Here is a 15203-nt window from a genome sequence, read left to right as displayed (position 1 = left end):
CTGCAAACCGACCCCCACTACTAGTCAGCCATCAACAAAGTGCAGGGTGAGAAAAGGGGATCCAGTCGCCAAGTTGATTGGTAAGAGATGAAACGTTACTAGATAGTGGAGCTCAGGTTACCATCTTGGCTAAATTGTGGTTAGAGGAAGACATGCCAGATGTTGAAATCAAGCCACTAACAGATCTGTTGCCAGGTGATCCGCTTAAAGTAACAGCTGCTAACAAAAAAAAACATGGTGACACTATCCAGGTTAACAATCCAGGAAAGACTAGTCAAAGTAAAGTAGCTAGAAGGGAAGAGAAAGGCCAGTTGCCCTCGAAAACACCTGTAAAGTGGGAAGCAGAACACAAAAAGTTGCTCGCTAAGCTGGTTGACATGCTGATCAAACCACCCATCTTAGCTTACCCCAACTTTGACCTTCCGTTTATACTCCACACTGATGCTTCCAATGAAGGGTTGGGAGCAGTGCTGTACCAGCACCAAAACAACAAACTGCGTGTCATCAGTTATGGCTCCAGGACTCTGTCACCTGCTGAGAGAAATTACCACCTTCACTCTGGTAAGCTAGAGTTCTTAGCACTTAAATGGGCCATCTGTGAGAAGTTTTGGGACCAACATTCACAGTATACAAAGATAACAGTCCGTTGAGGTACGTGCTTAGCACAGCAAGACTGAACGCCGTGGGGCATAGGTGGGTGGGAGAACTGGCCGACTTTCACTTTGACATTAAGTACCATTAAAGATCCAAAAATCCAAGACACCATGCCAGAACATACAAAGAGCATGTCACCTGAACTCGTGGCCACAGTCTGGCGAGGAAGCAAGGCAGTACATGAAAATGATGTGCCATGGGTTGCAGCCCTTCAGCTGGATGATAGAAATGCACATACTGTGGCATGTGAATGCATTTCTGCCATCTCACCTGAAAATGTCCGTACTATCCAGCAAGAGGATCAAGCAATCAAGGAAGTAGTGTCATTTAAACAAAGAAAATGGACTCCAAACAAAAGAGACAGAAAGAATATGGATCAAGGCACAAGGAGACTTCTGTATGAATGGAACAGGTTGGAAGTAGATGATGGGATTTTGTATAGAGACACTGACCATCACAAGCAGCTCATACTCCCCAAGAAGTTGAAGACTCTTGTTCTCAAAACTCTCCACAATGATATGGGACATGGTGCAGATAAGGTGTTGCATCTAGCTTGTGAGAGATTTTATTGGCCTAACATGCAAAATGACATTGAGGACTATGTTAACAAGAGATGTGCATGTATTAAGCAGAAACGCCCAAATGCCCCCAATAGAGCACCGATGGGTCACATCATTACAAGCAGCCCATTCAAGCTTGTATGTATCGACTACCTCCACCTTGAGCAGAGCTGGGGTTATGAGTACATCCTCGTCCTGATCGACCATTTCACTCGTTTTGCTCAGGCATACACAACGAGGAACAAATCAGAGAAAACAGCAGCTGGGAAAATATTCTAAGACTTTGTTCCTTGATTTGGCTTTCCTGAGAAACTCCACCATGATCAGGGGAGGGAGTTTGAGAACGATCTGTTCAATAGGTTACAGCAGTTGACAGATATTGGTCACTCTCGTACAACACCATACCATCCACAAGGTAATCCAGTGGAGAGACTAAACCGTACACTCCTTCAAATGCTGCAAACTTTGGAAGAGGAAAAAAAAAGTGAGTGGAAAGACCACCTTCCTCATGTTGTGCATGCCTACAACTGCACAAGACATGAGGCCACTGGTTTTTCTCCATTCTTCCTGTTGTATGGTAGGACCCCACGCTTACCCGTAGATTTGATGTTTCCACCAAAAAGAGACTCAGAGACATCTGACAGACAGATATAAGCACAAAAATGGGCAAAGAGAATGCCCAAAAAACAGTGAAAAATCATCAGAAAAGGGAAAGAAACAGTATGACAGAAAAGCCAGTGGCATTGTGCTACAGCCGGGTGACAGAGTGTTGGTAAAAAACATGTCAGAGAGAGGGGGACCTGGCAAACTGTGGTCTTATTGGGAACCGATTGTGCATTGAGTAATCGAAAGAGTCGATAGTGGCCCAGTTTACAAAGTACAGCCCGAACAAGACTCCAAAACACTTTATTTATAACAAAGCATTAGTATTCATAATAATACTAATAAAACAGCGATCTTAGAGAACAAACAAAGCCCACAGAAAACAAGTCAAGGACATACCGAACCCATAAAACAATTAGAATTATTACATAGAGTTGGTATAAAGATTAAAAAAAATAATAAAAATAAATAAATAAATTAGTAAATAAACATACAAACAATAAATAAATAAGCCTAACATTTCTCATTACCAGGTTGACCAGGGGGAAGGTTAGGAACATTCAGATTTCCACTTCCAGACCAGGCAAAGTGTTCACATAAGTCAATAGGGAATTCCTGGTTTTATGGAATGCATGAATAGTGCCGTTGAAGGTACATCTGATCCTTTCCAACTTAACATTCTGCATAATGTCCCGAATCAAGTGATGGTGTGAAGGAGGAGTAGCAGCCTTCCATTTAAACAGAATCAGGCGCCTAGCTAGTATGGAGGAAAAGGCAATGACTCTCTGTGTAGAAGCTGGAGGAGCAGACCCCATCAGAACAGAGTGACAACCAAAAATAGTAACCAAGGGAGAAGGTGAGATATTATAAACATATCCCTTGGAAATCATTTCAAAAAAGGAAGACCAGAAAGGGACAAGTTTTGGGCATGACCAGAACATGTGATAGGAGGTAGCAGGCAATTGTTTACATCTGTCGCACAGTGGATCTTCATCTGGAAATATTATCACTAATTTAGCTTTAGAGAAGTGTAATCTGTGTAATACTTTAAACTGTATTAAAGCACGTCTAGAGCATATGGAGGAAGAGTGAACTCTTCTATGAGCAATATTCTATACATCATCAGAGTTGTGTTGGAGAAAACCCTAAAAATGTACACATAATAAAGAACAGGTACTTCTTCCCACATTAAAATAGGCAGGTACTAATTTCCCACTTTCCTAATGGATTAGGTAGTGTTCCACACATTTTCTTTATACCTTTCTCTTTAGGGTCTTCTCCTGCGTGTTCTTTGATGAATCAAAATATGACAGACTACTTCTCTCAGTTAACTAATTTATTATTACAATTGATATGAGAAATGTGCAAATACAGAATTCTAGATTCGTATTATCTGTCCCCTGGACTAATACAATATGGAGTCTGCTGCTGTTACAGTCAGAACTCCCTCTAACTGATTGTGGAATCCTTCATAGGTCTGATTATACACAGTTTTGCTGACTAATGCTGCAGTTGCAAAAGTCTGGTTGGCTGCAGTCACAAGTCGACCACATGCAGATCTCTACAGCCTTCCTTGTGACCCCATCCGCTTGTGTCCTAAAAATCAGGAAGAAGAAGACAAAACACAGACCAGCAGATTTCCTCTGGACTCCGGTTAACTTAAACATTTCCTTTAAATGTAACATTCCACATTTTTTTTATTTTACCAGCAGACACAATTAATCAGCCCCCACATGTCCGTCTCACTCCCCCCATATGAAGAGTCTCATGGTGGCTTAAACACACTGTTAGTAAGAATATGAGCTTAAAGATAAGAGATATTTAATATGGTTAACAGAGTAAGAATATACATGAAAATAAGTAGCACACTTAAGTAATTCCTTGATGAGTATCCCAATAAATTTATTTACAGTTGGGCCCCCAAGTCATTTTCCCACTGTTCTCAAATGTGTGATATACAGTCATGGACAAAATTGTTGGTACCCTTCGGTTAATGAAAGAAAATATCACAATGGTCACAGAAATAACTTGAATCTCACAAAAGTAATAATAAATAAAAATTCTATGAAATTTAACCAATGAAAATCAGGCACTGCTTTTCAACCATGTTTCAACAGAATTATTTAAAAAAATAAACTCATGAAACAGTCCTGGACAAAAATGATGGTACCCTTAACTTAATATTTTGTTGCACAACCTTTTGAGGCAATCACTGCAATCAAACAATTCCTGTAACTGTCAGTGAGACTTCTGCACCTCTCAGCAGGTATTTTGGTCCACTCCTCATAAGCAAACTGCTCCAGTTGTCTCAGGTTTGAAGGAAGCCTTTTCCAGACGGCATGTTTCAGCTCCTCCCAAAGATGCTCAATACGATTTAGGTCAGGGCTCATAGAAGGCCACTTTAGAATAGTCCAATGTTTCGTTCTTAGCCATTCTTGGGTGATTTTAGCTGTGTTTTGGGTCATTGTCCTGTTGCAAGACCCATAACCTGCGACTGAGACCAAGCTTTCTGACACTGGCCAGCACATTTCTCTCTAGAATCCCTTGATAGTCTTGAGATTTCATTGTACCGGCACAGATTCAAGACACCCTGTGCCAGATGCAGCAAAGCAGCCCCAGAACATAACAGAGCCTCCTCCATGTTTCAAAGTAGGGACGGTGTTCTTTTCTTCATATGCTTCATTTTTCCATCTGTAAACATAGAGCTGATGAGCCTTGGCAAAAAGTTCCATTTTTGTCTCATCTGTCCATAGGACATTCTCCCAGAAGCTTTGTGGCTTGTCAACATGTAGTTTGGCTTTTTTATGATTTGTTTTCAACAATGGTGTCCTCCTTGGTCGTCTCCCATTAAGTCCACTTTGGCTCAAACGACGACGGATGGTGCGATCTGACACTGATGTTCCTTGAGCTTGAAGTTGACCTTTATTCTCTTTAAAAGTTTTTCTGGGCTCTTTTGTTACCGTTCGTATTATCCGTCTGTTTGATTTGTCATCAGTTTTCCTCCTGCGGCCACGTCCAGGGAGGTTGGCTACAGTCCCATGGATCTTAAATTTCTGAATAATATGTGCAACTGTAGTCACAGGAACATCAAGCTGCTTGGAGATGGCCTTATGGCCTTTACCTTTAACATGCTTATCTATAATTTTCTTTCTAATCTCCTGAGACAACTCTTTCCTTTGCTTCCTCTGGTCCATATTGAGTGTGGTACACACCATGTCACCAAACAGCACAGTGACTACCTGTAGCTTATATATAGGCCCATTGACTGGTTACAAGATCGTAGACACCTGTAATGCTAATTAGTGGACACACCTTGGATTAACACGTCCCTTTGGTCACATTATTTTCAGTCTTTTGTAGGGGTACCATCATTTTTGTCCAAGCCTGTTTCATGAGTTTATTTTTTTAAATAATTCTGTTGAAACATGGTTGAAAAGCAATGTCTGACTTTCATTGGTTAAATTTCATAGAATTTTTATTTATTATTACTTTTGTGAGATTCAAGTTATTTCTGTGACCATTGTGATATTTTCTTTCATTAACCGAAGGGTACCAACAATTTTGTCCATGACTGTAGAAAGGTCACAGCTACCCATGATGTGGGAGCAAATAAATGATATTCTGCTCTTAACCCGCATATTCACCCTTAATAAGGAATCCAAACAGGAAGGAGGAGGAAGTAGTGGGAAGTTACTCAACTTCTTGCAAACAAAATCTCTAATTTGCAAGTATCGCAAGAAGTGATTATTGGTCAGGCCGAATTTTCTGGATAATTGTTCAAAGCTGGCAAAATTAACGTACAGATCTTAAATACAACAAATACTCTTTTCGTACCAGATTTTTAAAGCCATTGTCCATTAGAGATGGTTGAAAAAGATGATTACTTATCATTGGTGAATGTATAGAGATATTCTGAATACCTAGACATTTTTTAAACTGATTCATAATACGTAGCGACTGAGTTACAATTATATTATCCTTGATATTGTTGATTAGTTGTGGTAAAGGTGCGCAGATTAGAGCAGGGAGCGAGTATTGGCTAGACATGACCCTTTCAATCTGGAGCCACGCGGGAGGCCCATTACCATAATCTTTCAACCACAGAGAGATTACATCAAAATTTGCAGCCCAGTAATATGCACGCAAATTCGGAAGTGAGAGCCCACCTTCACATTTTGGCCTTTCCATAAATGCCCTTCTTATGCGAGCTGATTTGTTATTCCATATAAACAAAGAGATAGTTTGATTAAATACCATAAAAGATTGTGGTATAAAGACAGGCAAAACCTGAAACAAATAAAGAAATTTTGGTATAACATTCATTTTTACCGTGTTTGTTCTCCCAATAAGAGACTATGGCAAAACCGACCATCTTTTGATGTCTTGTTTGCACTGCTCCAGGAGAGGAGTAAAGTTACTCTTAAACAGGCTGTAATAGGATCTGGTGACCTTTATACCAAGGTATGAAAAGGACTCAATGGACATCTTAAATGGCAGATCAGGACATTCCTCGGTGCTACTACTAATGGGGAAGTATTCGCTTTTATTAAAATTCAGTTTATATCTAGATATATTACCAAATTTCTGCAAGACTTTAAGGATTTCAGGGATAGTTGTAATAGGTTTGGCGACATAAAATAATAAATCATCTGCATAAAGTGAGACGGTGTGAGTTAGGCTACCACGGGAAATACCTTGTATACTCTTATTACATCTAAAGGCTATGGCAAGTGGCTCTATAGCTAAGACGAAAAGCAACGGACTCACCGGGTCTCCTTGTTTCGTCCCCCTGTGCAGAGGGAAAAACTCAGATGAGATGCCGTGGGTATAGACTGAGGCAGTAGGATCAGTATAAATGAGCTTAATATGATAGATGGAGTTGGGGCCGAAACCAAACATATTGAGCGTATAAAAAAGATATTCCCATTCAACGCGATCAAACACTTTTTCGGCATCAAGTGAAATTACTGCTTCTGGGGATGGAGTGCTAGGCTCAGTGTAAATGATATTAAACAATCGTCTCAAATTGAGATAGGACTGTCTGCCCTGAATAAACTAAGTTTGGTCCCCCGAAATGATGTGAGGAAGAACTGTTTGTTGTGCAATGGCCTTTGAAAACACTTGACCGTCACAATTTGTCAGACTGATTAGTCTATAAGATGAGCAGTCTTGAGGGTCATTATTCTTGTTCAACAATAGCGTAATGGATGCCTGGTGAAGTGTGGGTGGAAGGGTATCATTTTCCAGAGCTTCTGTATAAACTGAAAGGAGAAGAGGGGCAAGTTTATCTTTAAATTTTTTGTAAAAATCTACTGGAAACCCATCTGGGCTGGGGTTTTTCCATTATTGAGTTGGTAACTTCTTCCAAGGTCAGATTTTGTTCCAACTGGTCTCTAGAGATTTAGTCATTTGTAGGGATGTCCAGATTAGAACAAAAAAACATTAAATTGACTGCAATCCAGTACAGAGTCTGATGAGTATAATTTAAGATAGAACTCCTTAAAGCAATTATTAATCATCGGATGATCCTCTGTTGTGGGGCCATCAGGTTGCATAATTTGTGAAAGAATATGCGAAGCCGTTTTTTGACGGAGTTGACTAGCTAACAATTTGGAAGGTTTATCCCCCTCTTCATAAAGTGTTCTACGGGATCTGGAGATGAGCCTTTCCGCTTGGGTAGTGGTTAACAGATCAATTTCATTTTCTAGGCTTACTCTCCATTTATCAGGTCGGGGGTCGGAGAACCAGATATGAGTCCATCCAAAGCCTTAATTTCCGCAGATAAGTCCTCAATAGTCTTGTATTTCATTTTATTGATATAGGCAGAACAGGAGATAATCTGTCCTCTGAGATACACCTTGAGTGTTTCCCATAGAGTTGAAGTTGAGATACCATCCATCTTGTTAGTCTGCAAAAAGATGAACCTCACAAAGTCTGAGTCAGCTAGCAGAAGTGTATCAAGCTGCCATGTCCGTTTTGTCCTGTGATTAGGAAGGGCTATTTTAATACTCACAGGGCCATGGTCAGAAATCACAATTGGATCATATTTACAGTCTGTAATAATACTAAGTAAATAGGGATCGACAAGAAAAAAATCTATCCTGGAAAATGACTTGTGTACATTAGAGTAATACGAATATTCTCTTTTAGTAGAATTTTTGAATCTCCATGGGTCTATAAGTTTATGTATCTCTATAAACAACTGGATTGTTTGGATTGATTTGGACTGTCTCGGAGCAGACTGAGAAGAGCGGTCCCAAACATGATCCATCACCTGGTTGTAATCTCCGAACATAATCAAATGATGACTATCCAGATTAGGAATGGAGTTCAGCGTCCTCTTAAAAAAGTGATTGTCATCAAAATTAGGTCCATAAATATTGACCAATACTAAGCGAAGTTGAAATAGCTTTCCCATGACAATCACGCATCTGCCATTTGGATCCGATATGGTGTTTGAGATGATGAAAGGGATCTTTTTGTGGATGAGTGTACCTAATCCCCTGTTTTTGTAATTAAATTGTGAGTGGAACACTTGTTCAACCCAGTCCTTTAGAATTTTAGATTGATCTCGGTTTCGAAGATGGGTTATCTGTAAGAAGGCTATACCAACGCCAAGAAATCCTAAATGTGACAGAACCTTTTTTGTCTTTACTGCCTAATTCAGACCCTGCACATTCCAACTTATGATTTTAATACAGTCTTTATCTAGGGTTGGATATGAATTACTCTGTGTCACTGGAAGTTTTCAAATCAAGAATACCAAGGTCTACCCCATAAAGATAATAGAAAAAACAGATAGGCACACTAGCTGCGTATAAAACATAAAAAACAAATACCACATCGAAACTACATACAACGTATGCACAGGCCTTAAAACGGCTATCCCCCCCAGTGAACTTCAAACTACTGCAGTGAATGTCTTTTCTAACCTTAGATGAACCCCTCAAACAGTATGTCAACTGACCTTTAACACAATTTCTCATTAGTAAAACTGTAGTGAACCTTAATACTAATAAAGAATACTATAAGAAAGGAAAATACTGACTAAAGATATGACAATAACAAGGTCAAATAACCGGATCGCATGATATCACCGTCTCTTTTGCATGATTAACACTGACTTGCACATCAACAGTACCTCAGTCACCAGTTGCAGTGGCGTGTGATGAAGAGCTTATGTCCTCAGCACTAACATTGTTGTTAATGTAGATCAGCGCCTCTGCAGGGTTGGTGAACTTCATATGTCTCCCATTATGAGTGAATTGCAGAGCTGCTGGGAAATAGAGGATCTTCGCGCGTGTAGGTTCTTTTTAGATTCTGAAAAGGCTGCATGTCGTTAGTTGACATCCGGTCTGTAGTCAGGGAAAATATGAACTCTTGATCCGTTGCAGGAGAGTGGGCCCTTCTGCCTGGAGAGATGTAGGATCAATTCTTTGGTTTGAAAGTGATGGAGCTTGACAATGAATGACCTTGTTTTTTTGTTGCCACCTGATGATTTCGGGGCAAGTCTCCTGTGGGCCCTATCCAGTGACGGTGGCTTCTCAAAACTGTCTTCTCCAAGCATGGTGATGAGTAGTTTAGCGATGAACTCTGTTGGACGAAGGGGCCCTCAGCATCTTCTGGTATCCCCGCAATACGTATGTTCTGCCATCTGTTATAGTTTTCTAAGTACGCCACCTTCTCTCTCAAGGCGTTGTTCTCCTCAGCTAGCAAAGTTTGGGAAGCTTCCATGCTGTTCAGTCTCCCATCGAATTTGTTTAGTCCACCCTCTAGGTCGGTTATTCGTTGGCCATACACACTCAGGATTGAAAGTAGAGAAGCAATAGACGCCCGGTTATCCTCCCGGAAGGAGTTAATAGATGCTTGTACAGCAGTGACTGCATTTGCAAGCGCTTCCATGCTGTTAGCATGAGCACATGAGTCCATGCTCACTCCAGCCGAGGAGCTCGAGTCGCTCCGTGTTGTGGTTTTCCCACAATGTTGTTTGACCAGTTTCGGAGACATTAGTCCACTTGTGGGATATTAGAATAGTTAGGAGTGTGTTTCCAGTGACACATAGCAAAGAGGTTCGGGAAGTATAAGTTTGATAGATTTCTGCGGGAGCAGAGGGAGACACGTCTACTCGCTTCTCATGCTCCTCCCCCTCTCTTTCATTGATCAAGGCTTCAAAACACCTTGTGTGCTGCATAGGAATCTACTTCTGCCAGTGAATGAACTGCCCCTGGAAGAAACACCCCGTGGAAAAAAAAGACGAACCAAAGCGACAGAAAAACAGAAACAACCCGTCAGTGATGCTTGTTACTTGAATGCAGACAGCTCTGATGAAGAGTACAGTTTTCAAGAAATTCCCATCTATAGACTGGTTAGGTCTCAGCAGATGCATCAAACAGTAAACAATCCTAAACCCCAGCACAGACTCGGTGCTACAGCCCATGAATTCCACCCCCCGATCAGAGAAGAAACAGGCCCACAGGATCAGGGTAATGGACCACAAGCACAAAACAGAACATCTGAGGATGTAAGAACGGGTGTTGAACATCAGGTTGTAGATCAAGCTGTGGAGGCCAGACAGGACAGTGTGATCAGGGGAGAGAATGCAAATGAAGAGGAAATGTATATATATATATATATATATATATATATATAATATATCCTTTTCTATAAAAATTTGGATTATTGATTTGGATAGAGTTGGATATTTGTCAGTGTGCAGGCCCCATAATTCACCTATATGAGAAAAATATCCTTCTTTCACCAAAAACTAAAGTCACAATTTGACACTTTCAACACAGGGATCAATCATATTCCATCACTCCTTAGCATTACGTTCCACTTCTGCTGGTTGTAGTTTTTATGCATCTTTATAAACGAGGAAGCTTTCAATAATGTGTTATAATATCACAACGAACTCAACTGCTCTGAAGAATGCAGCTGGAGCATTACATGAGTTTACTCTGTGTACACCAGCTCTATGAAAATACTGAGCCACATTATGAGGCCCAGCTGTTTACAGTTACGCAAACAAAACCCGGGCTCCATCTGGATGACGTTGGTTTGAGCACCTGAACAATTACTGAACATCCGGATCACAGTTTCACGAGTATGTAGGAGGGAGAATTTCATCCTCCTCAGCCTGGGAGAGTGACATTACAGACATTACAGACTGGGAGATTAGGAGATATATAGATATTTTACTGAAACATGAAATTATAAGCTGGATAGAGATCCCTGCAGGCAGCTGCCCAGAGCTTCGCACTAATTCTCCATTTGCTCGTTCTTTATTGCAGCTTTCAGGGGACTGTGCGGTCAGAGAGCAAACATCATGTCCGACAGAGACAGAGGCTGCACGCTCACTGCTGAACTAATCTCATCTCACAGAAGCTGAGCCAGGCAAATAGAATATGACTAACCTGCATCTTACATAAGCCACGATGTGTCATGCAGATCATCAAATAACCATTACCTGCAGAGGATCTCACCTGCTGCTGCATACCACTAGAAATAGCTGCAGACAGCAAGCCTCAGGATAGATCGCCATGTATAAGATAAACACTCTCCCCTTCCTCTGCTTTGACACTTGCACAGGCTGAAACTTGGAGCATGGCTTCCTGACGCTGTTTTTAGAGCTCGTGTCTGGGGACAGTTTTTGCCCCTGCAGCCTGACAGAAATCTACCGAGGAAGAGCTCTAATAGGGGTGTCACCTGCAGAGAAATCTGAAAAACTAAAGAGGAAGCAGACAGAAAAGTAATGTGGAGTCATCCCTGCATTCAGGCCAGTTTGTGTCGCCCTCCCTGAGCCGGGTTCTGGTTCTGCTGGTGGCTTTTCCTTCCTGTAAAAGAGAGTTTTTCCCTTTCCACTGCAGCCCATTAAGGTCAGGATGGGGGATTGGATCAATGTTTTGTTTTGATACGATCTCTTGGTTTTCCTTTACTAGACTATTATTGATTATTAATCGGCTTGTATGAATACTGATTGGATGACAACGGATTGACTGGAACTGATTGTCTATGAAGGCCTGAGATGACATTGTTGTGAATACAAATAAAGATGAACTGAATTGTTTAAAACATAGTGTTATTCCAGAGAAGAGATAAAAATTAGATGAGAAGGAAGCAGTGGGAAAGTCTGAGCACGATGAGGCAGATGCCACAGTGAACATCTGGAAGTGAAGTCTGTGGTGAACTGAAGCTGACACATTAGGCAGGGCCTCCGGTCTTTGCGCTAATCTGATTGGATTCCAGGTTACAGAAGGTCAGAAAGGATAACATGGAGGAAGGCACAGTACAGCTGTGACATATGCACACACACACACCAGCAATGGAGGAAGTAGTTGAATCCTTCAGTTAAATCTGAGTAGTATTATCATGTTTTTAAAAATACTTTATTTACTAAAAGTATGAGAAAGTATATTCAGGGAAAAGTATTTAAGCTGAGAATAATCAGTGTAAAATGTCTTCTATTTTATATCCCCTGATTATTATCACTCATGCATTAATGTAAAAGCATGGTATTACCGTGGTGCTAGGTTGAGGTGGACCTTTTAAGATATTCATTAAATCTTCCCATGATCAAAGCTGGTACCAGCAGTGGCCATTCCATTTGTTCCCATCATTGGCTTTTCTTCAGTGCAATCCCACAGCAAGCTACTGACATGTGACCCATTTGCACTTGTTCTTGAGCTTGACATTGACCAGACCCAGATTATACTCAGTCTGCTTACAAGAGACAAACAGACAACAGTGTAATCTCAAATAAAACCTGACAAGCTTAAACAGAGAGCCGGGACCAGCAGAGGAAAACACGACACCGTCGGCAGCATCTGGTGCCTCGGTAACTGTTTCACATTCATCTGGAGCTTCACACGTTCGTACAGAACTGGATCTTTGATGAAGTAACACGATGCATAATTAATAATCCCCAAAAGGAAATTATAATGTTGTCCAGGTTATTTTATTTAAATAATTGATTGTATATCATAATGATCCAGATGACTGTAACTTTCCTGCTGTCATGCCCTCACCTGGTCCAGCCAGGCACCACAGCCTCCACATCCAGTTCCCTGATCATCCACACCTGTTCCTTACCATCCCAGCCTGCCACATTCACTCCAGTCCTGCCTTTTAGCCAATCACTCCCCGGATCCCTGATCAGTCACACCTGTCTCCCATTGGCTCACCAGCCCTTATATACCCCAGCAACACAGTCACTACCTGTCGGACCTTAACCTACACACCAGAAAGACTCACTCCCTCTCCCTTCCTGGCTTCAAGGTTTGCTTACCTCCAGTTGACACCGCCGTTGGCTAGACCAGTAAGATCCTTCCTCTGTTTTCAGGGGTGTATGATAGAGATGTTAACCTGCTTTTGTCTCTGAGGAGTCCATGCGTAACACCTGCCATGCAGAGGACCTGAAGAAGCCTCTGGCTAAACACTGTTGTTTCCTCAGTGTGTTGTTTGGAGGATGTGTATTAGCCATTATGTCCAAAACCAGTACCAGATCAGTCAGCAGAAGCAGATCAGTCCAGAGAACCTGAACAAAACCAGATTAGTCCTTAGAACAGAAACAGAACCCGTCCCCAAAACAGAACCAGATCAGTCCCACACCAGTTGGTATCCAGGTGTTCAATGACCAGAAGGTTTGTGGTTCGAATCCAACGTCCCCTGTCAATCTGTCTTTGTGTCCTTGTTAGCTTTTCAAGCTATTCCGTTGTGTTAGCCAGAGACCTCAGATTTCCCATCAGAGTGCAGCTCATTGCTGCCGCATAGTGGCACATTTTAGAATGTAGAGCAATGATCCTGCCATCATTTATGAGTCTTGGCCTGACTGTTTTCCAAATTCACTATCAGTGCTGTCTCCCTGTTTTCCTCTGTCAGAGTACATGGAGGATGAGGACCCAGATACAGGATGAAGAAGCAGGAGCCAGACAGATGTGGGAGATGAGGTTGCTGCACAAGCAGGATAACTAAATGAGCAACGAAAACAGAAACCAACGCAAAGCAGACCGAGGAACACAAGAGATACCGGGGGGAAAGCTCTGAGTATGTTAACCCTGAGACCCTGGGTCCACCTGTCTCCTCCCACCTGAAGCACAGATGGGCTATGCATAGTGCTGGGTAACAATTCAAATTTTTAATTGTGATTAATTCCAGGAAATGTTGTGATTTATTGCAATTAATAGCATTGTTACACGTTAAAATGTCATTTTCCTTTAAAAGAAGACATACTGCAGTAAATTCTGGTTTACAAACACTAAATCAGAGGTGTTCAACCTGCAGCTCCGGACCAGCAAGTGTCCCTCTGGACCTTTCACAATGGCTCTGAATAAGTGGCTAAACATGCAAAAGAACTGACTAATGCTTTAAATATAGCTAAAATGACAAATTCAGGCATTTGTAATTTTTCAGTTTTATTCATGGAATAATTGCATTGAATTTCCACAAAAGTACTAAAAGTACCAGTAATATTGTTTTAATCTATATTTATTGTGCAGTATGTACAAAATGCAGTAAATTTTGGTTTACTAACACGACATCAGGGGTCTCCAACCTGCGACTGTGGAGCTGCAAGTGGCTCTCTGGACCTTCCACAATGCCTCTAAATACGTGTGTAGCGTCTATACCAATAAGGCGCTACTGGTTCACTAATCAGATTGACGTTGTTACTACAGGCACTCGGTCGCCTTAATGATGACTCCTCCTTGATTAGTTGTAACAATCATGTCCACGTTTATTCTGGTTTACAGTTCATTATTTTTTCCATTAAGCAATCCTTTATACTGTAGTGTGGGTGGTGCTGACGCTTGATGAGTAATGTGATCCACTTGTGGGGGGAGTGATTGAATACAACGAGGGGTATTGAGAGGAGATAAATGAGATGTGAGGGAAGAAGGGAGAAGGCTGGAAGCAGGTGCAGAAAACTGGAGAGAAGCTGGTTGACTGTGAACTGGAGCTGGAGAAGCGCACCGTGGCGGGTGGGTGCTGTTCGTAGCTTATAGTGCTGCCGGCAGCGAAGACAGTTGAGCAGGGGAGCTTCGTCGTGCTGGCTAGGAGGGGAGGCTGGGTGCCTCCTTTAGACAGCGATAGGGACCGGGGATTAGAGTGTGCCTTGCCTGCGGGCCTAAGCTCCCTGCGACATCCTGATAACAACAGCTGCACGAGATGCCGTCCAGCCTGCAGCCGACGTGTCCGACCTGACGCAGAGTTGATGACGCCTTCCTGCCCTGTGGGAAATTCCTGTACCTAGACCCCACGGCGGGGTCTTGTCGTCAGACCGGGAGAGGATAAGTCTGATTCTTTTAACCATACCTCATTTTTATGTGTGTTAGTCCATTGGATATCCAAGCGATGTATTTTGATTATTTCGACTCTTTTTAGGACTTATTA

The 15203-nt window shown here is 41.7% G+C and overlaps 1 long non-coding RNA gene across 1 annotated transcript; it reads left to right on the top strand.

Moving 5' to 3' along the window:
* The first annotated feature begins 5813 nt into the window (after window positions 1–5813).
* Window positions 5814–14957, top strand: LOC121641102. Its single transcript, XR_006010654.1, has 3 exons — window positions 5814–5824; window positions 10179–10182; window positions 14585–14957. It is a non-coding gene; the product is annotated as an uncharacterized LOC121641102 (long non-coding RNA).
* Window positions 14958–15203: the final 246 nt, after the last annotated feature.

The sequence above is a fragment of the Melanotaenia boesemani genome, chromosome 1, assembly GCF_017639745.1.
Source record: "Melanotaenia boesemani isolate fMelBoe1 chromosome 1, fMelBoe1.pri, whole genome shotgun sequence".
Taxonomy (NCBI): Eukaryota; Metazoa; Chordata; class Actinopteri; order Atheriniformes; family Melanotaeniidae; genus Melanotaenia; species Melanotaenia boesemani.
The sequence above is the reverse complement of the archived record's forward strand: the minus strand, read 5'-3'. Positions and strand labels throughout refer to the sequence as shown.